The 25529-nt window shown below is 43.6% G+C and overlaps 2 pseudogenes; both read left to right on the top strand.

Annotated features, from left to right (window-relative positions):
• The first annotated feature begins 10940 nt into the window (after positions 1–10940).
• On the top strand, positions 10941–12146 carry LOC149195383 (25S ribosomal RNA; annotated as a pseudogene).
• An 8314-nt stretch (positions 12147–20460) lies between these two features.
• LOC149195382 (25S ribosomal RNA) lies at positions 20461–21979 on the top strand (annotated as a pseudogene).
• The last annotated feature ends 3550 nt before the right edge of the window (positions 21980–25529 follow it).

Here is a 25529-nt window from a genome sequence, read left to right as displayed (position 1 = left end):
TAGAGGCTGGAATTTTGCATATTGTAAGGAATTGATGTTGGTTTCTTGATACAACATCATAGTGTTGGGTGATCTAAGCTTTGTATGAGGTGAAGAAGGGCTTACTTGCTGAGAGGATGATGTTGGGTCAGAACAAATGGTTGTAACTCCCTTGGCTCTTTTTTGTTTATCAATAAAATCTATTCTTGTATAGTGTCATGCTACTGTGATCCTACAGGTACTCTGTGAAGCTGGGCACACAAGGGAGCAAGTGGCGAAAGGCTATCAAGAGAGAGAGGAACCGAACTAGGAGATTAGCGCAAGACAGAGGTTGGTCTTCTTTGTTCTTCTCTCATCTATATTTCATAAAGGAAAAATGAAAGTAGCTTTACTTTGTTTGTTTCTAAGGTAGCTACCACACCTTAGTGGGATAAGCAGTTCTGTGTAGACACTTTTCCCGGTAACAAAATGGTGACTCCGCTGGGGACGAATTAGTTTGTTTGTTTATCTTCCTCGTTGCTTATTTTATAAAATTACAGACGGAGCCTAAAGTTGAGCCAGGTAGCTTTCGAACTGCATTTTCTATGCAATTGCAAAGTAGATAAATGTCGCTTCAGTCAATCTCTGGGATTTGTTTATGAATTAAACAACTGATTTACAAACTCTCTAATTGCCCCTGTGGTAGCTCCAGTAACCTCCTTAGATCTACCCCTGATTGTTGGTTTACTGATTACCATTTGCTCGGCCAAAGCCCCTAAACTGAACTGCAAACCGTGACCCGAAACCCAATCAAAGTCTCGTCTCTGGCCCAATGTAGGTTCTGCTTTGTGAATCTGAAATTCAACACACTTCCTGAGTGTAGTAGGTGCACTGCATTTTAAGTTCACTGTGTTGTAGGTGTGCTGATCAGACTAGGCATTATTCAGTATTGGTTTCTGTGATTCATTCTTTGTCAATTCTATTCATGAATTTTGCTGCCTGTAATAAATATATCTCTGTTTGAAACCCCTTTTCCTTGTTGTTATTCCGCCTCCAGTGTGCAAAAGAACTGTAAATATTTTTGTGTATTTGTTGAGTAATTTTCAGTTCTCCTTTGCAAAAAGTAACATAATTGTACTGTCGTCCCTTGATTTGAAAGTGTCGCAAGTGTCGTTTTCAGTCATAGGAAAGAGTTTGGTTGCTATTGGTAGTCGATTACCCTATTACTGTTGTATTTGGTCTGAATTTGTGGTTTTTCTAGTGTCGAAAGCAAGTATTCATTTCCAAATCGTAAAGTGTTGTGATTGTCTCCATTTTTTATTTTGAAAAGAAAACTTGTTAGTAATTGTCGCTTGAAAAGTAATTCATATTTGCGCATTAACTTTCTTTTTGTCATTCACATACTAAGAAAGCTGAAAACAAATACATGCATGTGCATTTGCATTTAGACTGTTTGATTTGTTTGATTTAGGACAGTGCATCTAGTGTGTACTCTTTGATCTTTGTGAAAGAATATTGTCTCTCTTTCCCTAGTAGCTAGGATTTTCATTGCACAAAGAAGATAAAAGACTGTTTATCATCTTAGATTGCATTTTAGGTATTATACATCTACATCTCGTGGTGAACTTGAAAGGAAAATTTCTTAAGCAAGATCAATTATAAAATAAATTTAATGAATCTAACAACGCTTTGGAACCTAACACACAACATCTAGAAGTCTAGGCTAGAGACGTATTCCGGTGTCGTAAAGCCTGGTAACTATTGTTCTCACTGATGGTTGGGTGATTCCTCCACTTTGAGACGATAAGTGCCAGTACGAACTTGTGCTCCCACGTACCGTCGAGTATATTTTGGGATACCACAATAGGCTTAATCCTTTATCCATAGGAAGTCGTGTCTACCGCCCTATCGATCACAATGCACTGAACACAACATTCGAGAAGATTGACTGCCGTACTGTAAAAGGTATTCTACAGTTTTGAAATTGGTTTGGTAATCCCTCTACATAGATTTCCAGAGGAGTCCCTTTCATTCCTTTTCAGACTCCTTAACGAAAAAGGTCCATTTGAGCACTTCTCACCTCAGGCTCATTAAAAATCGAAGGTGACTAGAGTCATCTTTTGTTTTTTCTTGACTCTTTAAAATTGAAAAAACAAGTTGTGTCAAAGCATCTAAAATTTATTTTAATCAGAATAACGTCACTGTTCCCTCGTTGGTCTTAGAAGTTAGTCTCCGTTCATCGCAAGTTCCTGTAGAATTGCTAGGAAATCTTTTGGATAAGACTAGATATGTCTGAACAATCGTCGACATCCGGGAATGTGTCATCCGAAGTAGTAGTGGCAGTGCCTCCTGCTACTACTCCAATGATGTTCTCTGGTATACCATCTGTCCCGGCAAGTTATGAACAACAAGTCAGATTCCAATCAGGGACTGTTTCGACAACATGGTCAGTTCCTATTTCTTCATCTGGTTTATCATCTGGTATTTCTTATGTTGAAGCTCAACAAATTGATCCAATGTGTCTTCAAAGGAAAATCTACCCTTTAAGTACTGGATTGCCACCATATGGAGGACAATATGCCTTTTCATTGTTCCCTCCCGGAGAACAACCATATGGGAGTTTACAACAAAGTTCAGGTCAAACTGGAATTACATCCAGCGGTTGGGTACCAATACTGCCTCAGCAACCAAGGGTTGTATATTCAATGCAACCATTCCACCCTGTGTTGAATATTCCCACTATACCTGCTATGGTGACTACGTCGCAAGCACAAGCGCTACCCGTTGCATGTCAACCCCAAGTTTCTTAGGTTGCAATACAACAACCTCTTGTCTCAACAACTCAATCACAACCTCAGGTTAGTGCCTCCTTATCTGGAGTGACTCAGGCTCAAACGAGTACTATGACTTCTCATCTTGGTCAATCATCCAGTATTGGGCAACAGAAAATGGTCCAGCAACCATGGCTAATTCAATCTCAACAACCGCCATTCCAGCAATCATATCAAGGACCTGAGCAACAAGTCTTTGTAAGTAATGGGCAACCGCATTTCCACAGCAGTTATCAACAACCATATTATAATGGTTATGCCCATCAACCTTGTCAAAGTTGCCAGCATCAAATACATTATGTTGGTATGCAAAGACCCACTGCTCAGGCGATTCCATCTTATCCTGGGTATGCTTCGCCTAACCTGAATCAACAGTTTCCCTTTGTAGCAACTCTGGAATTACCAGATCTAAACCGGTTGATGAATGATCCAATTTCTTATGCCCCTTGGTGGCCAGCGATTCCGCATAAACTTCCATTAGATATTTCTAAATTTAATGGAAATCTGGGTGAATATTCGTCAAATCATGTGATGACCTTTCATCTGTGGTGTTCATCAAACACCCTAAACGATGATTCAATTAGGCTTCGCCTTTTTTAGAGGATGTTAACTGGTCCAACAGCAAAATGGTATATCGAATTACCCAGAGCTTCATTTGACAACTTCAGTACCCTAGCCACAACCTTTTTAACCCATTTTCAGTTACCGATAAGGTACGAAATAGGAACAAAACTCCTTATCAATTTCAAGCAAACAATGACCACTCACATATCTGATCATATTCATGAGTGACAACGTCGTCGTAGAATGGTAAAAATGTATGTTCCTGATCAGCTTTTGGCTGAATGGTTTGTTAAGTCTTTGTTACCTTCCACTACAGAAAATGTGGCAAAATGGGGAGTCATCACCGAAGAGCAAGTTATTGCTCGTGCGCAATATTTGGACTTGATTTACACTCAGTCTGGCACGCTCTATGATAAAATACCTGACACTACCAGACTGGAATTTTCAGTCCCTCCTCCTCCTAAATCAGACAATGACTCTCATGTCGGCGATGGTGTGATTGGCGCGATAGACATGAAATCGACAAAGGCTACATATAAAAAGGCCCGTAAGATTTCCAGTCAAAATGCAAAAGAATAACTTCTTGCCTCGGAAGTAAATGTCGTCTCGACAGACAAGGGCAAACAACTGAAGCAACTAGGGGGCAAGAAGAAAAAGAAAGGAAGAAAAAGAAGCAGGATGAGTCATCTCCTGAAAAACCTTCTGCAAACCCTTCTGGGCAAAGGAAACCCCCTGCGAGGTGTCACATATGCGATGAGGATCATCGGAAGGGAGATTGTCCACATAAAGTTGAAGTTAAGAAACTCTTTAAGAGTTCAAAAACCTCAGCAGTATTGACTGATCCGTTTCCAAACCCGGGAACCAAACTGGTTGCTAATCAAAATGCTTCCTAGTCCCAAGTGCTTATGTTGTCTATCTCAAAGCAGCAAAATGATGCTTTGACAAGGAATAAAGATTACGGGAATCCACAGTTGTCGAATAACAAGGCTAATGAACAACCTCGTAGTTTGACAACAACTTTGACCAAAGTTGTGCCACCCATCATTCCTGAACCAATGATAAAGCCACCAAAGGGAGTAGTACACAAATCGACATTTAATCCTTGTGCCAAAGTAGCACAGAATTATAATATAGTAGAGGACCTGGCCCAATCATCATCCGCTATGTCGACACTTGAGGTAATGCAAAATTGCCTCTCCCAAAAGTAGGATCTATTATCAGTAATAGGTGGGATTGACCCAATGGATTCCAATCTTGTATCCTTTAATCACAAAGGATATGACCCTCAGTTACCACCTCAACTAGCTTTCCTTATTAAAGTGAAATCCCTCAACAAAATTGTTCATCGAACAATTATTGATGAGGGGGCATCTACATGTATTATGTCAATGAGTTGCTGGAAAAATTTAGGCTCACCACTGTTGTCGAGATCGTCAATGACATTAAAAGCATTTGATGGACGATCATACACCCCATATGGGATTTTAAGTAACTTGCAAGTTGAACTAGGGGGAAAAATAGTAGAAATAGATGTTGAAGTAATCAACGGAAACCTTGATTACAACATCCTACTAGGAAGACCCTGGATATATGCCATGGCCGCAGTTGTGTCGACATACTTAAGGAAGATTGCATTTTCCTTTCAAGGAGGAATTACAATCATCGACCAACAAACATTTCTCCCCAACAGTTCACAAGTGACGAGAAGCATTCCAATGATCCATGGAAGCAATCATTCGCTTCAAAATATTGGAGTAGGCCTCCTAAAAGACCCTGCCTTAATGGGTACTTTTGCCCTACCACCTCCGAGTAATTTGGTGGAAGTGGCCACAGTGGAAACTTGCAATATGAAGTCTTCTATATCTAATGGATTTGGAAGATTCCTAAACATTTTGTCAGCATGGATCATCACCATTTTAGAAATATTGTAGCAATCAATTTTCTTGGCTTGGGGGGAAACCCAAATCAATGCTCATCGAGTGTTTGGATAGATAGGTCTAAGGAATATGGCACCTCTTCAGATCCTTGGTCGCATGTACATTCTACAGACGAAGGAATCATTCAATAAATGATGATAGGAGAGGCACCATGGGAAGATTACCACCATCGCTCCCATCTTCCGAACTACCACGAAGATTATTCCAGCAACCTTAATCATCCATCAGTTTTTTATTTTATATCAAATACTGTAAATATGGTGGATTTCGAGGATGGTTCTTATATTGTGTCGACCTCGTTAAAAAATGAAACAAGGAGTCATGAGGATAGTTCTTTTACTATGTCAACCTCATTAAAAAATGAAACAAATCCCCTTTCCAAATCTCAAAGGTAAACCTTCATTCCAACCACCGAGTTGAATGAAATGAAGCTTGGGGGGCATGCACCTCGATTTTCGTTATTATGCTAGGGGCATGCAAACTTATCACGAGCAGTGTTACTGCAGGGTTCAAGCTCGTTAAAAAATAAACCCGCCACGAGCAGTGTTACCGCAGGGTTCAAGCTCGTTAAAAAATAAACCCTCCTCGATCAGTTTTAGCACATAGTTCAAGCTCGTTAAAAAATAAACATAATTCATGAGCAAATGTTTCTTCCCGCGTTTAAGCTCATTAAAAAATGAACTATTTCCCGGTAAATAACCATCGTGAATGTAGTACTTCAGCCTTTAAAACATTGGTCGTGTTCTCATCATCACCTCCACTCTGTATTGGCTGATCATTCACCTCCATTTGATTGTTTACCCCTTTTTGAGGAACAGATACGAAGAGTGATCCCACTGGCCATCCTTGTAACACTACCGTGATTGGAAAATTCCAAACCTTACCTGGAATCAGCTGCTACCCAAGTTTATCACTCTTTCCTCAAAAGACGAGTCTCCTTTAAGCTCTTTTCAGTTGACTCGTAAAATATGAAAAGATTGCCGAGCCATTGGCCTCTCTAGCTCGTTAAAGGGACCGGAAGTGCTATCCCTCCTTTAGATTTTAATCTTTTTGGACCTGAGGGATTATTACACAAAAAGATCGAGCGCTTATTTTGTTCGGCTCGTTAACAGTATCAAAAATTCATCCCTTCTGTATTGTTTTATACTTTTTCGGACTTAAGGGATTAGATGACGAAAAAGGAATTTTAGAGTTTCCTTTACATTCCTTTTTAGACTCTCTAAAATTGAAAAAGGACCAAGTTATCTTTGTCGTTAAAACTTAATAGCGACAAACTTGTCCATAGTAGACAAGAACAAGTTTCACTATCGCTAGGCTCGTTAAAACATAGCGATGGGTTTGCCCGAAGGGAAAATTATAGAACAAGCATATGTTATCCTCCTCAAGCTTGACAAAAATAAATAGGTACTGGTCAGCAATGACTGGGAAAAAATTGGGAAGAAAGCTTGAAGAAACTTTGTTGGTAGAAAGTCGCTCTTGAACATGACACTTTCGCTCCGCATCCAAGTCGGGTTGGGTTATTTCATTCGCCGGTCACATCACCATGGTCCCATCACACCATCCACATTTGGGGTTAATGCTACCAATCCATCACGTCAATGTCGCCGATATGTTCAAGAGAAGTCATACAAAGAATTCACCTGTGTCTCACCCACTACAATACATTTTCACTCCATTCTTTCATGACAGCCACCCTGAACCTTATGTCATGAGATCATTTTCACCTCCATTAAAATCATTTGCTCCGTTCCGTGTCATTGATGTGGGATTCATTAAGGCCCCCCTGTGACGGATCGCTTCTTGTCGACATCAGCTCATTATCCAAGAAGTCGATCTAGGAACACCCCGTTCAGTACTTTGAAGCTTGCATGCCTCAATGGTAAGTTTCTCACTTCCTACGATAGGTTTACATCAATGACCTTCGACTGAAAGATTTTGCGTGGTGTTTGACACCAAGTTCTTTATTCACACGACGTGAATTGTACTGCAGCACCTTGAAGGTCATTATCATTATCGATCATTCCTCTCGCACCTGTTAACATCTTACATCATTGGCTTGTAATCTGGTGATGTCTTTCCATGTTCGACTCCAGAACATCTCTCACATGGATCGACTTGTACTTCGAGTGAAGATCAAACGAGATTGAAGACCCCGGACCTAGTTTCATCCATCCGGGTTGCAATATATATTCAGTGAAATAAAGACATCAAATGTACATCATTGTTGCACAGATAATCATCCAATCAAAGGGATGATGGCTCTACCAGAATCATCAGTCTACACTCAGACAATTTTATGTCCTATGTACATGAAAATGAATTTATAAAGTTGAGCATGGGAATGCCCGCCTTAGCCAGATCATGAAAATATTATGAAGATAATGTATTGTATTTTATCTTATTACAGGTCTCCTTCCAGCTTGAAAGAAATTCGGACCCTCATAATAAAGCATTTCACCTGACATCAAAAGATTAACGACCTCATGCTTTAGGGGGCAACTGTTATAGACATTTTTGGGCACTGCAACCCCAAGCATCAAATTTCCATAAACCAAGGGCTCCTAAGTCCCTAAAAGTGTTTTTCTAACCCCTAAAGGAACAAGGTTAACTGATTACAGCTTCTCCCAGAATTTCTCCATGAAAAACTGCTCAAAACTGGTCAAAACAGGACCATTTCAGCTGCTCCATAGGCAAAGTGCGTTGCATCTCACCTAAATACACTATGTGGGTGCGTTTCATTTCAAAAAGCCCTTCTATGGGGTGCGATGGGCGAGAAGTGACAAATGGCAGTGTCATTCCGCGAGGTGGAGAGGCATGGAATCTTCCAGAAACTTCTCCTGTGACACTTGCCTCTCTGAATTCGACCAAGGATGAGTAAGAGATCATCAATCTCCAAGTGGAAGCAAGAACTATCAGAGGGAAGACACTAATCAAATCACAAGCTGACTCATCTCCCTTACAGATATCTATATATGGATCCCTCATCCCAGAGATCCAGAGGCTGGAATTTTGCATATTGTAAGGAATTGTTGTTGGTTTCTTGAGACAACATCATAGTGTTGGGTGATCTAAGCTTTGTATGAGGTGAAGAAGGGCTTACTTGCTGAGAGGATGATGCTGGATCAGAACAACTGGTTGTAACTCCCTTGGCTCTCTCTTGTTTATCAATAAAAGCTATTCAAGTTTTCCTCCATACTCTTGTGTCGTTTATGTTTTATGCATTTGTATGGTCAATTTACATCTGATCCTAGATTGTTTATGATTATAGATCCATGTTCTTGTATAGTGTCATGCTACTGTGATCCTACAGGTACTATGTGAAGCTAGGCGTACAAGGGAGCAAGTGGCGAAAGGCTATCAAGAGAGAGAGGAATCGAACTAGGAGATTAGCGCAAGACAAAGGTTGGTCTTCTTTGTTCTTCTCTCATCTATATTTCATAAAGGAAAAATGAAAGTAGCTTTACTTTGTTTGTTTCTAAGGTAGCTACCACACCTTAGTGGGATAAGCAGTTCTGTGTAGACACTTTTCCCTGTAACAAAATGGCGACTCCACTGGGGACGAATTAGTTTGTTTGTTTATCTTCCTTGTTGCTTATTTTATAAACTTACAGACGGAGCCTGAAGTTGAGCCAGGTAGCTTTCAAACTGCATTTGCTATGCAAATGCAAAGTAGATAAATGTCGCTTCAGTCAATCTTCGGGATTTGTTTATGAATTAAACAACTAATTTACAAACTCTCTAATTGCCCCTGTGGTAGCTCCAGTAACCTCCTTAGATCTACCCCTGATTGTTGGTTTACTGATTACCATTTGCTCAGCCAAAACCCCTGAACTGAATTGCAAATCGTGACCCGAAACCCAAGCAAAGTCTCGTCTATGGCCCAACACAGGTATTGCTCTGTGAATCTGAAATTCAGCACACTTCCCGAGTGTAGTAGGTGTGTTGCATTTCAAGTTCACTGTGTTGCAGGTGCGCTGATCAGACTAGGCATTGTTCAGTTTTGGTTTCTGTGATTCATTCTTTTCAGTTCTATTCATGAATTTTGCTGCCTGTAATAAATATATCTCTATTTGAAACCCCTTTTCCTTGTTTTTATTCCGCCTCCAGTGTGCAAAAGAACTGTAAATGTTTTTGTGTATTTGTTGAGTCATTTTCAGTTCTCCTTTGCAAAAAGTAACGTAATTGTACTGTCTTCCCTTGATTTGAAAGTGTTGCAAGTGTCGTTTTCAGTCATAGGAAAGAGTTTGGTTGCTATTGGTAGTCGATTACCCTGTTACTATTATATTTGGTCATTTCCAAATCGTAAAGTTTTGTGATTGTCTCCATTTTTTATTTTGAAAAGAAAACTTGTTAGTAATTGTCGCTTGAAAATTAATTCAGATTTGCGCATTAGCTTTCTTTTTGTCATTCACATACTAAGAAAGGTGAAAACAAATACATGCATGTGCATTTGCATTTAGACTGTTTGATTGGTTTGATTTAGGACAGTGCATCTAGTGTGTACTCTTTGCTCTTTGTGAAAGAATATTGTCTCTCCTTCCTTAGTAGCTAGGATAAAAGACTGTTTATCATCTTAGATTGCATTTTAGGAATTATACATGTACATATTGCAGTGAACCTGAAAGGAAAATTTCTTAAGCAAGATCAAGTATAAAATAAATTTAATGAATCTAACAACTTTTTGGAACCTAACACACAACATCTAGAAGTCTACATTAGAGACGTATTCCGACGTCGTAAAGCCTGGTAACTATTGTTCTCACTAATGGTTGGGTGATTCCTCCACTTTGAGATGATAAGTGTCAGTATAGACTTGTGCTCCCACGTACCGTCGAGTATATTTTGGGAGACCACAACAGGCTTAATCCTTTATCCATAGGAATCTGTGTCTGCCGCCCTATCGATCACAATGCAATGAACACAACATTCGGGAAGATTGACTGCCGTACCGTAAAAGGTATTCTGCAGTTTTGCAATTGGATTGGTAATCCCTCTACCTAGATTTCCAGAGCAGTCCCTTTCATTCCTTTTCAGACTCCTTAACCGAAAAGGTCCATCTGAGCACTTGTCACTTCAGGCTCATTAAAAATCGAAGGTGACTAGAGTCATCTTTTGTTTTTTCTCGACTCTTTAAAATTGAAAACACAAGTTATGTCAAAGCGTCTAAAATTTATTTTAATCGGAATAACATCATTGTTCCCTCGTTGGTCTTAGAAGTTAGTCTCCCTTCATCGCAAGTTCATGTAGAATTGTTAGGAAATCTTTTGGATAAGACTAGATATGTATGAAAAACCGTCGACATCTGGGAATGTGTCATCTGACGCAGCAGTGGCAGAGCCTCCTGCTGCTACTCCAACGATGTTCGCTGGTATACCATCTGCCCCGGCAAGTTATCAACAACAAGCCGGATAAGCAGTTTGTTTGTTTCTAAGGTAGCTACCACACCTTAGTGGGATAAGCAGTTTTGTGTAGACACTTTTTCTTGTAACATTGCTGCTGCATCGTCACAAGCGTGGGTGGATTACTGCCTGTCATTTTTCCACTGTGGTGGTCGAGGAATGAAGCGTGTGCCCTTGTGGCGGTCCATGTGCACTTGCGCGCTCGTGATGTTGGTTGGCGAACTTTCCATTCGACTCGTCTTGAAACATGGACCAAGGAGTCTAACATGTGTGCGAGTCAGCGGGTTTGAAAACCTACGAGGTGCAAGGAAGCTGACGGGTGAGATCCCCTCTCTGGGGGGGTGCATCGTCGACCGAACTTGAGCTTATGAGAAGGGTTCGAGTGCGAGCACACCTGTTGGGACCCAAAATATGGTAAACTGTGCCTGAGCAGGGCGAAGCTAGAGGAAACTCTGGTGGAGGCTCGTAGTGATACTGATGTGCAAATCGTTCGTCTAACTTGGGTATAGGGGCAAAAGACTAATCGAACCATCTAGTAGTTGGTTTCCTCTGAAGTTTCCCTCAGGATAGGTGGAGCTCACGCGCGATTTTTATCAGGTAAAGCAAATGATTAGAGGCGTCGGGGGCGTAACGTCCTCGACATATTCTCAAACTTTAAAAAGGTAAGAGGGTGCGGCTACTCCACTGATCCACGCCATGGAATCTAGAGCTCCAAGTGGGCCATTTTTGGTAAGTAGTACTGGTGATGCGAGATGAATCAAAAGTCGAGTTACGGGTCCGAATTGCGTGCTAACCTAGATCCCACAAAGGGTGTTGGTTGATTAAGGTAGCAGGACGGTGGTCATGGAAGTCGAAATCTGCTAAGGAGTGTGTAACAACTCACCTGCCAAATCAACTAGCCCCGAAAATGGATGGCGCTAAAGCGCGCAACCTATACGCGACCGTCAGAGCAATTGCCTGGCTCCGATGAGTAGGAGGACGTGGGGGTCGTTGAGAAACCTCGGGCGTGAGCTTGGGTGGATCAGCCCCTAGTGCAGATCTTGGTGGCAGTAGCAAATAGTCAAATGAGAACTTTGAAGACTGAAGTGGGGAAAGGTTCCATGTGAACAACACTTGGACATGGGTTAGTCAATCCTAAGAGATGGGAAAGCCTTGTATGAAGGGGGCACTCTGCACGAGCATCAAAAGGGAATCGGGTTAATATTCCCAAACCGGGACATGGTGGCGGGCGGCAACGTTAGGAAATATGGAGACGTCGTCGGGGGCCCTAGGAAGAGTTATCTTTTCTTTTTAACAACTTGCCCACCCTGGAATCGGTTCACCCGGAGATAGGGTCCAGCAGCTAGAAGAGCACCGCACGTTGTTGTGGGGAAAAGTATCCAATGCGGATGACACTAACCCTTTCTAAAGGTGACAGACTTTAGCAACAACTGAATGACAAAGTTTTCATGTTCATCTTTATGAAAGCACAGAGAGAATAGAAAGAGGATCAACCAACCTGGTGTCTTGCGCTTAGTCGATCCTTGTCCTTCTCGCTTTGTATCCCGTTCCCAGCTCTTTACTCTCCAAGCCGATCCAGCTACACACAGAATCTGCACAACAAAAGGGAGCAAACTACGAGATACAAGCAATCATAATTGAAGCATGGATTAGGATGCATCAAATATACATGTAAACACAAAAACATCTATGTAAAACAAGTATATAGAAGAACATGCAAACTTTATTGATAGAAAGTAACAGGGTTCCAGAGGAAGTTACAACCAATGATGTTGGCCCCAATCCAGCAGCACCTCCTCGGCAGCAAGAACTCTCTTCTTCACCTCTACTAAAACAATCACCCAATAATCCTGGCAGTATACCAACAGCACCTCCTTGCTTATACAAAATTCCAGCCTCCTTAGACCTCATAGAAGAGCTCTATATATAGGAGAGAAGAAGAGAGGATGAGTCAACTTGAGGCTGGCATAGAGCTGACTAGTGTCCTCTCCCTCTTCAGTTAATCTTCAGTTCTTGAGTCCACTTGGAGATCCTTGGTTACACATGGTGATCAAGTACCTCTTACTCATCACAAGGCGAATCTGATGAACCAAGTGTCAGTTTGGAAGCTTCCTGGGCAATTGACACCTTGCAGGAGGACTGTGCCACTTGGCCAATCTCGCCCAGCGCAGGTAGCCTTCATTGTTTTTGACTTCCAGCGCAGGTACAGAGTGGGACAGTTGCAATACAGCGCAGAAGCTCAGTTAAGCAGCTGACATGATCCAAAATAAGCCTGTTCTGAAGTGTTTTCAGGTGGAGAACTGATTGGAAGTGCTGTTGATTGATGACCTTGTTCTTTTAGGGGTAAGAACAACATGTTTAGGGACTGAGGATCCCTGTAATTATCGACATTTCCTGCTCCTTGACGCGAGGCACAAAAATATCTATAACAGTTGCCCCCTAAAGTATGAGGCCGTTAATCGGGTGAAATGCTTTAGCTAGAGGGTCCGAAGTTCGTTCCAGTGCTGAGGAGAGTGCCCTGTAATACAATACAATACAATACATTATCTTTCATTCATCATTATTCTCATGATCTAGCTGAGGCGGGTATTCCCATGCTCAGCTTTCTATAAATACATTTTGGTACATATGACAGACGATCGTCTGAAGACAGACTGATAATCTTCCGCTAAAATTATCATCCTTTGAGGAGGATGATCATCTGCTGCAATGATGTACATGGTAAATGCTTTTATATTTCCTGAATATATATCGCAGCCCGGATGGATGAAACTAGATCCGGGGTCTTCAAACTCGTTCGATCTTTACTCTAAGTACAAGTCGATCCATGTGAGAATTACGCTGAAGTCGAACATGGAAAGACATCGCTTGATTACCGGTCAATAATGAAAACCGTTAACAAGCGCGAGAGGAATCACCAATAAGGACGATGACCCTCAAGGTACGGCAGTACAATTCACGTGGCGTGAATAAAGGACTTGGTGTCGAACGCCACGCAAAATCTTCTGGTCGAAGGTCATTGATGTATACCTGTCGCCGGAAGTGAGAAACTTGCCATTGAGGCATGCAAGCTTCAAAGTACTGATGGGGGTGTTCCTAGATCGACTTCTTGGATAATGAGCTGATGTCGACAAGAAGCGATCCGTCAAAGGAGGGCCTTAATGAATCCCACATCAATGACACGGAACGGAGCTAATGATTTAGTGGAGGTGGAAACAAACTGTGACATATGATTCAGGGTGGCGATCGTGAAATGGATGAAGGATAATGTATGGTAGTGGATGGGACACGGTTGACACTTTCTGAATGACCCCTCTTGAACATATAACGACACTGATGCGATGGATCGGTAGCATTACCCCGAATGGATGGTGTGGCGAGGACCATGGTGATGAAACCGGTGAATGAGACAACCCAACCCGATGTGATACGGAGGAAAAGTGTCATGTTCAAGAGTGACTTGCTACCTCTAAACTTTGATGTTCTCCCAATTTTTCCCCAGTCATTTCTGACCAGTACCTCTTTATTTTTGTCAAGCTTGAGGAGGATAACATATGCTTGTTCTATAACCTGCCCTTCGGGCAAGCCCATCGCTAAGATTTAACGAGCCTAGCGATAGGGAAACTCGTTCTCGTCTAAAGACAAGTTTGTCGCTATTTAATCATTTTAACGAGTCTAACGACAAGGAAAACTCGGTCCTTTTCATTTTTAGAGAGTCTAAAAAGGTACAGAAAGTCAACTCCATAATTCCTTTTTCGTCAGCTAATCCCTTAAGTCCGAAAAAGTATAAAACAATACAGAAGGGATGGCTGTTCGGTATTTTTAACGAGCTGAACCAGGCAAGCGCTCGATCCTTTTGTGCAATAATCCCTCAAGTCCAAAAAGATTAAAATTTAGAGGAGGGATAGCGTTTCGGTCATTTTAACGAGCTGGAAGGCCAAAACTCGGCAAACTTTTCATATTTTACGAGTCAGTGAAAAGAGCTGAAAGAAGACTCGTCTTTTGAGGAACGAGTGATAAACAGGGATAGCTACAGATTCCAGGTACAGGTTGGAATTTCCAATCACGGCAGTGTCACAAGGATGGCTAGGTGAAATCACTCTTCGCAGCTGTTTCTCAAAAGAGGTAAACACACCAATGGAAGTGAATGATCGGCCAAATGAACGGTGGAGGTGGTGGATGAAAACACGATCAAGGTTCTTATGGCTAATGAATTTACGATCTCAAAAGGTTATTTACCGGTTCATTTTTTCCATGAGCTTGAACTCTGGGGGAAACATTTGCTCACACTTTTCTATTTTTTAACGAGCATAAATTCAGGCCTAAAACTGCTCGAATTTCGCGTTTATTTTTTAACGAGCATGAACTATATGCTAAAACTGCTCGATATACCAGTCATAAGAATGCCTCCTATAAGGACCAATTTTTATAGAGCTTATGCCTTACTACAGCTATGCTCTTATTTTGGCAAATTTTACTTCTGCCCCACAGGCTTTCTTTCATGCAAGTTTGGAAACGGCTAATCTTAAAACCAGATAAATAACCGCCCCTAGCTTGCACTCCAGAAAGTTTGCATGCCCCCAGGTATAGGATAGAATTTCGAGGTTGCCCCTCCTCTCTCCTACTTCTGCTTTTCTTTGGGTGTTCACAGTTATTTGTCATCTTGCTAATCTAATGCTAACGATACTTGTCTTCTCGTTATTTCAAGGGGTCTTATGCAGTACTCAGACTTCCTGTCGGCCCACTTTTAACAAACAGCTATTGTGACAATAGAAGAACACTACTCAAAGATAAAACATTGGTATTATCGAGGGAGGCTTGCCTCTTTCTTATTATCCGAAGAGTGGTTCTATTCGCTGCCGCAAATCAATCTCTTTCTTCGGCGGTGTCTATCATTGGGTTGTCCAAAGATGGTTACCCTCTGTCACAACAATACGGTCTCCTTCTTAGTTTACTGCCCCTGCTTATCCTTCAAAACATATGTTTCGATGGGCGAGGCTTGAATTTAAAGATGGTGACTACTTGTTACAATAAGGGAATTCCTACTTGGGCATTGCCCACTTTTTTAGACAAAGGTGAATGATTCCCAAACACATAACTTTAACAAAAGATCATTATTCCAGAACAACCCCACTTCCTTCGGACGGGGTACGGACTAGTCATGTTCTCCTGCGGAAATTCTTCCTTATACCCGGAGTTTCTTCTGCCCGAAGCAGACCAGGGTGCATGCCCCCTGGGTCCTAGTCTTTCTTTCCGAATTACTCGTGCTCATCGGGAAGGAGGACTAGGGGCGGAGGTGAATCTTGAGTGAACAGACCATTTAGGATTGGTATTTGACTATTTGCGATGCGAGATCCCGGAAATGAAAGCTGGTCTACGAGCTTGACCACCCTTCCTTCGTGTGGAAAACACATTACTCTAAAGAGTGAGGAGACTATCGCTCCCATGCAATAAATATAGTCGCGTCCAAGGAGTAGGTTATAATCCAAGGGTCCTTGAACTACCAACACGTTCATCCTGACGGTCTTCCCCTTCAATGTAACAGGTACATCGGGGAGGATTCCTAATGGTCGACTGGTTCCTTTATCAAAACCTGAGAGATTTCTCAACTCAGGTAAAAGCGCTGGGGAACCCAGTGCTTTCCAAGCAATAGAGGAAAGGATACTCACAGACGCCCTTTCATCAATGATAGTACCAGCCATAACCATTCTATAGATCTAGACAATGATTCTAAATGGTGTACTGGCTGGTAACCGGGGTCTGCCTAGTTGATTCCAATCAAAGGATACAACCAGGTTGCTTGGTGGTGGGACCGAATATACGGCCGGATACGACTCAGATGATGTTCCTTCCTGCGATAAAGGAATGGGCACATTGCCCGGATGCTCGTCGGAGTCGGTGCTGATAAAGAGAACCTGGATGGTGTCATCCTTGTTCTCATCAGTGAGGGTGTCACATGAAGACGACACTTCGGTGACGGTGTCATTTGAAGACGGGTCTTCAATGACGGAGTCATTGGACGATAGAACCTTTGAAGGAAGAACCGGGTCAACTGCCGTTTCGACCTTTAGACTTTCGTCTGGTCTAGATTCGGTAGGTTCATTCTCAATGACTGACACATCAGCTGACCACTTGAGTGGTTCAACTGGATTTTCAACTATCGAGGGATTAGGCGCGAGTTTTCGGTATCCAGGCGGAAGTTGCACCGGTGACACCGGGCGATCTTCCAAAACTCTCTTTGCCTCATCTAAGAATGGACATTTGTGGATGGCATGGTGACCTTCACACAATAGACAGGGTGATCTTGGTCCCCTTCTTCGTCCTTCACTCTCGCTAGTTGAGGGAATGCAATCAACTTGACAACCAGAGGTTGATGCTACCGGATTGTGCAACCTCGGGGACCAGTCCCTTAGTATCCGGGGAATACAAGGACAATCACGATGGAAATGGATCCCTTTGCAAATGACACATGGCGATTTAGGCCCGGTCGGTGCAGTGTGTGGGTTTTTGTCAGTTTTCTTCTGCTTGCCCCCAGTCGCCTTCGCCAGAGGCTCCTTCTGCTTCTTCCCTTTCTTCTTCTTTTCCTTCTTCTCCTTGGGAGGCTGACTTTTGCCGGCTCTACCCTGCGAAGATGAAGGATCAGAGGAAGTATCACAAGAGGTAGAAGGCTGGTGGGTAGTTCTAGATTGTTCTGACAGTTGATTCGACTGCTCAGGATTAGTGGCGATTTGGACAACATTAGTTGAAAAGAGCCAAACAGGAAGGCCGATTGTCAATCCTGGAAGTGACAATGTAGCCATATGAGGCGCACCAACATCTCCCCAAGAGGAGAAGGGATTTGGACTTCCGCCAAGGTTACTTCCTTGGTTGGTGGGCTCCATACTTTTCAACTGAAAGATCAACGTGGGAATAACAGGTGATTATGTTCCGCTTTAAAATAAGTTTTATTTACGACGCTTTTAGACACAAACTTGCTTTTTCATGTTTTAAGAGTCGAGAAAAAGCTAAAGATGACTCTAGTCGCCTTCGATGTATTAACGAGCCCGAAGTGACAAATGCTCGGTTGGACCTTTTCAGTTATAGAGTTTGAAAAGGGCCAAAAGAAACTGCTCTGGAGATCTAGGCAGAGGGTGTGCCAAACCTTTCGCGAAACCACAGAATACGTTTTACGGTACGGGTGGTTGATCTTCGTGAATGCTGTGTTCACTGCATCGCGATCAGTAGGGCGGCCGACACGGTTTCCTAAGGATAAAGGATAAAAGCCTATAGGGGTCTCCCAATATACGCGACGGTACGCGGGAGCTCAAATCCGTGTTAGTGCCACCGACTCTCAGGAGGAATCACCCACCTTCGTAGAGATCGACAGTCACTATGTTTAACGACGCCGGAACACGTCTCTACCTAGACCTCTAGATGTTTGCGTTAAATTCCAAAGCGTTGTTATGTAAATTGAGTTTATTTTAATGTTGATCTTCCTTAACAGTTTGCCTTTCAGGTTCGCCACGAGATGTATATATACAACTTCCTATATGCAATCTAAGAATGAGAAGCAAAATCTTTTCAATCTTTCAACTTTGAAAACCTTAATCTACTTGAGGAAAGAGCAAGACACAACTTTTTCCACAGATCAAAGAACACACACTAAAATGCACATTTTCCTAAATCGTCAAGCATACAGTCAAATGCAAAATGCACAATGCATGTATTTCTTTTCGTTATCCTTAATGTTGATGCTTAACAAAAGGAAACTGTTGTATGATTTTTGAATCAACTTTCAAGTAGAAATAAACAAGCTTGTCCACAATCAAAAGAACACCTTATGAAAGACTTGTTTTAAATACAGGAAAAGTATAGATTCAAACCATAAAGTGAGAAGCAAACCAATCCAAAACAGCTATGAACAACAATAACACTAACTCATAAGATCGCAATCTAAGAGGCCACAGCTACTAGGTTCGCTTTTCACAATGGGAAATTGTAACTGAAACAAGAAATACTGAAAGAACGTTTACAATTTCATCACACAACTGAGGCGGAATAATGTCAAGGAGAAGTGGTCTACAACAAATACAATAACCAGCAAGCAATCAGCCAAAAACAAGTGCAAACAGGGCCAAGACACAAAGGAAGAGCTGAGCTAGACTAAGGCCAACTGGACCAGCGCAGGCACTGGTCTGCCAGTTTCACTCTCAGCGCAGTTCCCGAAGGGAGCACCTGCGCTGTAATGCAGACTGCCTGTGGACAGCCTGCACTGACTTACGAGAGTTACGTCTGCTAAGAATTCCGGGTCATAAAAAGCTCAAAAATGTATTGTTTTGACTGAAATAAAATGCTATGGGTTAAGTACAGGCTAAGGGATGATCAAGAGGATAAAGATCTATCACTAAGAGTAAGGATTCATCTGTAGATTATCTCTTTAAATCTTGAATTTGCTCAGCAAAGGAGCAAGAGTAGCAAAACCCTCTACTTCGCTTTTGATAGAGTCAAAAGCTTTTCGATTCGGTACTCCTTTCTTCAAGAAATGAATAGCAAAATACTACAACAACAAGATACTAGGATCTCCCCAGCGGAGTCGCCAGTTTGTTGTGGGGAAAAGTATCCGATGCGGATGACACTAACCCTTTCTAAAGGTGACAGACTTTAGCAACAACTGAATGACAAAGTTTTCATGTTCATCTTTATGAAAGCACAGAGAGAATAGAAAGAGGATCAACCAACCTGGTGTCTTGCGCTTAGTCGATCCTTGTCCTTCTCGCTTTGTATCCCGTTCCCAGCTCTTTACTCTCCAAGCCGATCCAGCTACACACAGAATCTGCACAACAAAAGGGAGCAAACTACGAGATACAAGCAATCATAATTGAAGCATGGATTAGGATGCATCAAATATACATGTAAACACAAAAACATCTATGTAAAACAAGTATATAGAAGAACATGCAAACTTTATTGATAGAAAGTAACAGGGTTCCAGAGGAAGTTACAACCAATGATGTTGGCCCCAATCCAGCAGCACCTCCTCGGCAGCAAGAACTCTCTTCTTCACCTCTAGTAAAACAATCACCCAATAATCCTGGTAGTATACCAACAGCACCTCCTTGCTTATACAAAATTCCAGCCTCCTTAGACCTCATAGAAGAGCTCTATATATAGGAGAGAAGAAGAGAGGATGAGTCAACTTGAGGCTGGCATAGAGCTGACTAGTGTCCTCTCCCTCTTCAGTTAATCTTCAGTTCTTGAGTCCACTTGGAGATCCTTGGTTACACATGGTGATCAAGTACCTCTTACTCATCACAAGGCGAATCTGATGAACCAAGTGTCAGTTTGGAAGCTTCCTGGGCAATTGACACCTTGCAGGAGGACTGTGCCACTTGGCCAATCTCGCCCAGCGCAGGTAGCCTTCATTGTTTTTGACTTCCAGCGCAGGTACAGAGTGGGACAGTTGCAATACAGCGCAGAAGCTCAGTTAAGCAGCTGACATGATCCAAAATAAGCCTGTTCTGAAGTGTTTTCAGGTGGAGAACTGATTGGAAGTGCTGTTGATTGATGACCTTGTTCTTTTAGGGGTAAGAACAACATGTTTAGGGACTGAGGATCCCTGTAATTATCGACATTTCCTGCTCCTTGACGCGAGGCACAAAAATATCTATAACACACGTCTTGCGGTGTCTGGTGTGCCCTCGGTGGCCCTTGAAAATCTAGAGGACCGAGTACCGTTCATGCCTGGTCATACTCATAACAGCATCAGGTCTCCAAGGTGAACAACCTCTGGTCAATAGAATAATGTAGGTAAGGGAAGTCGGCAAAATGGATCCATAACTTCAGGAAAAGGATTCGCTCTAAGGGCTAGGCCTAACGGTTTGTGCCCTCAACTTGTGGGTTGTCGATAGTCTTCCCGAGCTGTTCTCGCGGCGAGAGCAGGCAGTCGCGTGCCGATTGGGCTACGGGCATAGAATGCCCCCTGCCGGGGGCTTTTCCCTAGGCGTCGAAAAATCGACTTAGAACTGGTACGGACAAGGGGAATCTGATTGTTTAATTAAAACAAAGCATTGTGATGGTCCCTATGGATGCTGATGCAATGTGATTTTTGCCTAGTGCTCTGAATGTCAAAGTGAAGAAATTCAACCAAGCGCGGGTAAATGGCAGGAGTAACTATGACTCTCTTAAGGTAGCCAAATGCCTCGTCATCTAATTAGTGACACACATGAATGGATTAATGAGATTCCCACTGTCCCTATCTACTATCTACCGAAACCACAGCCAAGGGAATGGGCTTGGCAAAATCAGCGTGGAAAGAAGACCATGTTGAGCTTGACTCTAGTCCGACTTTGTGAAATGACTTGAGAGGTGTAGAATAAGTGGGAGCCTTTTTCAGCGCAAGTGAAATACCACTACTTTTAACATTATTTTACTTATTTCGTGGGGCGGAGACGGGGCACTGCCCCCGTTTTTGGCCTTAAGGCACGTTTCGGCGGGTCGACCCGGGCAGAAGACATTGTCAAGTGGGGAGTTTGGCTGGGGCAGCACATCTGTTAAAAGATAACGTAGGTGTCCTAAGATGAGCTCAACGAGAACAGAAATCTCGTGTGGAACAAAACGGTAAAATCTCATTTGATTTTGATTTTCAGTACGAATATAAACTGTGAAAGCGTGGCCTATCGATCCTTTAGATTTTCAGAATTTGAAGCTAGAGGTGTCAGAAAAGTTACGACAGGGATAACTGGCTTGTGGTAGCCAAGCATTCATAGTGACGTTGCTTTTTGATCCTTCGATGTCAGCTCTTCCTATCATTGTGAAGCAGAATTCATCAACTGTTGGATTGTTCACCCACCAATAGGGAACGTGAGCTGGGTTTAGACCGTCGTGAGACAGGTTAGTTTTACATATTGATAAACCCCACCGCAATAGTAATTCAACTTAGTACGAGAGGAACCGTTGATTCACACAATTGGTCATCGCGCTTGGTTGAAAAGCCAGCGGTGCGAAGCTATCGTGTGTTGGATTATGACTGAACGCCTCTAAGTCAGAATCCACGCTAGAAGCGGTGCATGTCACTCTTCGACTGTATCTCGACCTGAAGTAGGGGCATCGCTTTGTCACCCCCAGGGGCCCGTGTCATTTGCAAACCGTGACCACGAAGCATCTCGGTCGGGGAAGCTTTGAAGTTCAATTCCAAAGGGTCGTTGAGAAGAATCCTTTGTAGACGACTTAAATACACGACGGGGTATTGTAAGTGGCAGAGTGGCCTTGCTACCACGATCCACTGAGATTCAGCCCTTGGTCGCCTCAATTTAGAGCTTTTCTCTTGTCACAAAAAAAATTCGGGCAACCCTCTCGCGCCTCTGCCTCTTCCTCCAGATGATAATTTTTCATTCCTTGGGGGCGGGAAATTTGGGGTTTCCACGCCGTGATGGAAAAGGCACCGAAGCTCAGGAACGCTCGGGTTTCCATGTCGCGCCAAGACGCCCAAAATTTGGGGTTTCCATGCCGCGACCTGGTGCCCAAAATTTGGGGTTTCCCCCTAGCGCCCAAAATTTGGGGCTTCCATGTCTCGCCAAGAATTTGGGGTTTCCACCCAGCGCCTAAAATTTTGGGTTTCCATTGGGCACCCAAAATTCGGGGCTTCCATGTCGCGCCAAAATTTAGGGCTTCCATGTCTCGCCAAAAATTTGGGGTTTCCACCCGGCGCCTAAAATTTTGGGCTTCCATCAGGCGCCTAAAATTTGGGGCTTCCATGTCGCGCCAAAAATTTGGGGTTTCAACGCGGCACCTAAAATTTGGGGGTTTCGCCCGGCGTAGAAAAAAATTGGGGTTTCCATGTCGTGTCTAAAATTTTGGGTTTCCGCCCAACGCAAATTTTTTTGGGGTTTACAAGTCGCGCCTAAGGCTGGGGAAACTTGGGGTTTCCATGTTGCACCTCGACCGAAACCGGCGGCGCCCAAGCCTTGGAAACTTGGGTTTTCCATGTCGCGCCCCGACCGAAACCGGCAGCGCCCAAGCATGGGGAAACTTGGGGTTTCTGAGTCGCGCCCCGATGCCCAAGCCTAGGGAAACTTGGGGTTTCTGAGTCATGCCACGACCGAAACCGGTGGCGCCCAAGCCTGCAGAAACTGAGGGTATCCATGTCACGCCCCGGCGCCCAGGCCTGGGGAAATTTGGGGTTTCCATGTCGTGGCACGACCGAAGATGGCAACGCCCAAGCCTGAAGAGACTCGGGGTTTTCCATGTCACGCCCTAGCGCCCAAGCCTGGGAGACTTGGGGTTTCCATGTCCCACCCTTGATGGAACCACGGGTTTCCACATTTTACGGCACGAGGGAAATGCGGGGAACTTTGGGTTTCCATGACAATGCAAACCAACTCACAAGTCTCAGGAACTTGGGGTGTTTCGAAACCGCTGCCCAAGTCTGGGGAACTCGCTGTTTCCATGTCGCAGCACACCCTGAATCACCCGAGAGTCTGTGGAACTTCAGATTTCCATGTCGTGGGGCCACGAAAAGCCGCCAAAGTCCAGGGAACTCGGGGTGTCCATTTCGCGTCACAACAAAAATTGCTACCCAAGTCTGGGCAACGCAGTGTAAGGACCTGTGGTTCGGTTTCTCCCCATTGGTGCGAAGTGAAAACTCTACGACCAAAATGTGCGAAGGGACATAAGTATAATATGCCCATTAGAGGTGGAGCGATGGTTGGTTTATAGTGTGGGAGTGTTTGGCATAACCCACAGGATGACTTACATATTGGGGCGACTTGAACAAAGGATTGTTTGCCAACCAACAATCAGATGGCAATTTTGTAACGTGTAATGGGCGTTTTGGCACATGGTGGTCGAGTTGGCCTGGGCAGTGACTCGCCTAACCGCTCATATAAATATGGAAAGGCATTAGAGCATTTGGCTTTCATTCGAAGATGGACATTCAAACCTGAGCCTTCGATGATCAAGAAAAAAGTGCGAAGTAGTGGAGCAGGTTTCAAAAGAGGCGCGGGCATATATGCGGCCGCTCTTGGGCAAGCACACACGATACGCAAAGGTTTCAGTTATCAGGTGAGGGCGTGGGTAAGGAAGGCACCCGCTGTTCGGTGCGACACGGGGTGTCTTGGGTGACTTGGGTAAGTCGCTTGCCCGTCGTGCAAAAGGAAACGCGAAGTGACTCAGGTGAGGTCGCCCGTCCTTCGTGCAGCGGTAAACGAGGTTCGGTCGAGGAGTATGGTTGGCAGCTCGTGTGAGGGCGCGCCCACCCAGCTCGGGCAAGGAACTCGGTTGGCACATGGAGGTGTTGCCTATTTGTAAAATTGGCTGAGTATAAAACTTGGTGTTTCCAAAGTATACTTGTAAAGCCTCGTAAACATTGTAGAGTTGAATAATATATTGTATTCGGGCATACTCATTGTTCAGGGATTTGCCCCTCCCTTTATACTATGCAATTGTGTTCTTCATGTATAATTGCTGATGATAGTGAATGTGTAAGGGTGTTTATTGGTATAAAGGAAACATAATAATACTTGGTTGTGAAAAACAAACTAAGTAGAGTAATGGTTAGGCGTAGTCCATGAACATAAGTATTAGTGAAAAGAAAGTGTTTAGTGACACCGCACCTCGCCAAGTATGGATGAAAGACTACTGTAGGTCTGTGGGCATGATACGCGGGGTTCCCATGTCACTCGCACTGTGTTGGGCATGGCGCACGCCCCTTGATACTTGCACGATGGGCGAGCCACTAACGGAAGGCACGCGGGCGACCGTTGTTGCGTGCCCGGATGAAAGAGGTGACCATAAGCGAATGAGTTAGGATGCAGGCAGGTGTGCAATGTGCGGCGATAGGTGTAATCGGCGAGGTTTTGGAGCCGACCCATGGGTGCAACGTTGCACACGAAGGGACGTAGCAATTCATTGGAATGGGGCGTGTCGAGGTTATGTGGTAGGTCAGCCAAGCATGCATGTTGATGGAGCTGACCCTTGTTATCCTCGAGAGACACGACCCTTGGGCGAAAGGATGCGTATAAGTAAAGAGGATGGCGTTCGACGAAGGGACATCAATCTCAAACTTCCACATCACAGAACAAGTGCGAAGGAAGGAGTTGAGCAAAAACGGAAGGAAGAGAAGGACGGGGTTAAGAGGGCCGCACCTACGGGTAGATTACAGAGGGTGGGTCAGGCTTGGTAGCGCAGACAGGTAGAGCGGGGCGGGTTACCATCTGGGCAGGCAGGCCGCACTACATGCGGGCCATGTGCCCTCACTGTGGACCGCAGCGACGGGTAGAGTTTGGAAAGTTGGGCAGACAGGTTCGCAGTTCAGGTTTGGAGTTGTGTCGTGCAGGCTGTGGGCTAGTGTAGCACGACCACACGACACGACAAGTTGAAAGAATAATTGAAGAAGATAAATTTATGCTAAGTTATTTTTGCTACATTGTTAAGAACACTTATTGGAAAATTGATTGAGTGTTGAAGTAGGCGCAGACCGTGTACTCAAGTATTGGTAAAAGGAAAAAGTACGGCGGTGCCACACCCTCTTATATGTGTTTGAAATACTACCACTAGGATAGGAGCGTGACATGGGGTCTCCCAGTCCCTCCTCGAAAAAGGTCGCCAAATTTTGGGGAACCCAGGGATTCCATGTCTTGCCTTGTCGAAAGCATCCCAAGTGTGGGAAATTTGGGGTTTCCATGTCTCGTCGCGATGGAAATCGCCCTAGGTGCAGTAAACTTGGTGTACATTGAGCCTGCAACCTCACATCAAGAAAAGGCTCGGTTGTTTAAGAGAATGAAGGTTTCTTCATTGGTAAAGGATCTCGCTAAGGATCAAAGGTTGGAGTCTCTTCTAGAGCTAGTCCACCATGGACTATCAAA

Source organism: Pinus tabuliformis, chromosome 2_2 (genome assembly GCF_031772625.1).
Source record: "Pinus tabuliformis cultivar Carrire ecotype Pingquan chromosome 2_2, CPIR1, whole genome shotgun sequence".
Classification (NCBI taxonomy): Eukaryota; Viridiplantae; Streptophyta; class Pinopsida; order Pinales; family Pinaceae; genus Pinus; species Pinus tabuliformis.
Note: the sequence above shows the minus strand (reverse complement) of the source record. Positions and strands in the feature narration are given on the sequence as shown.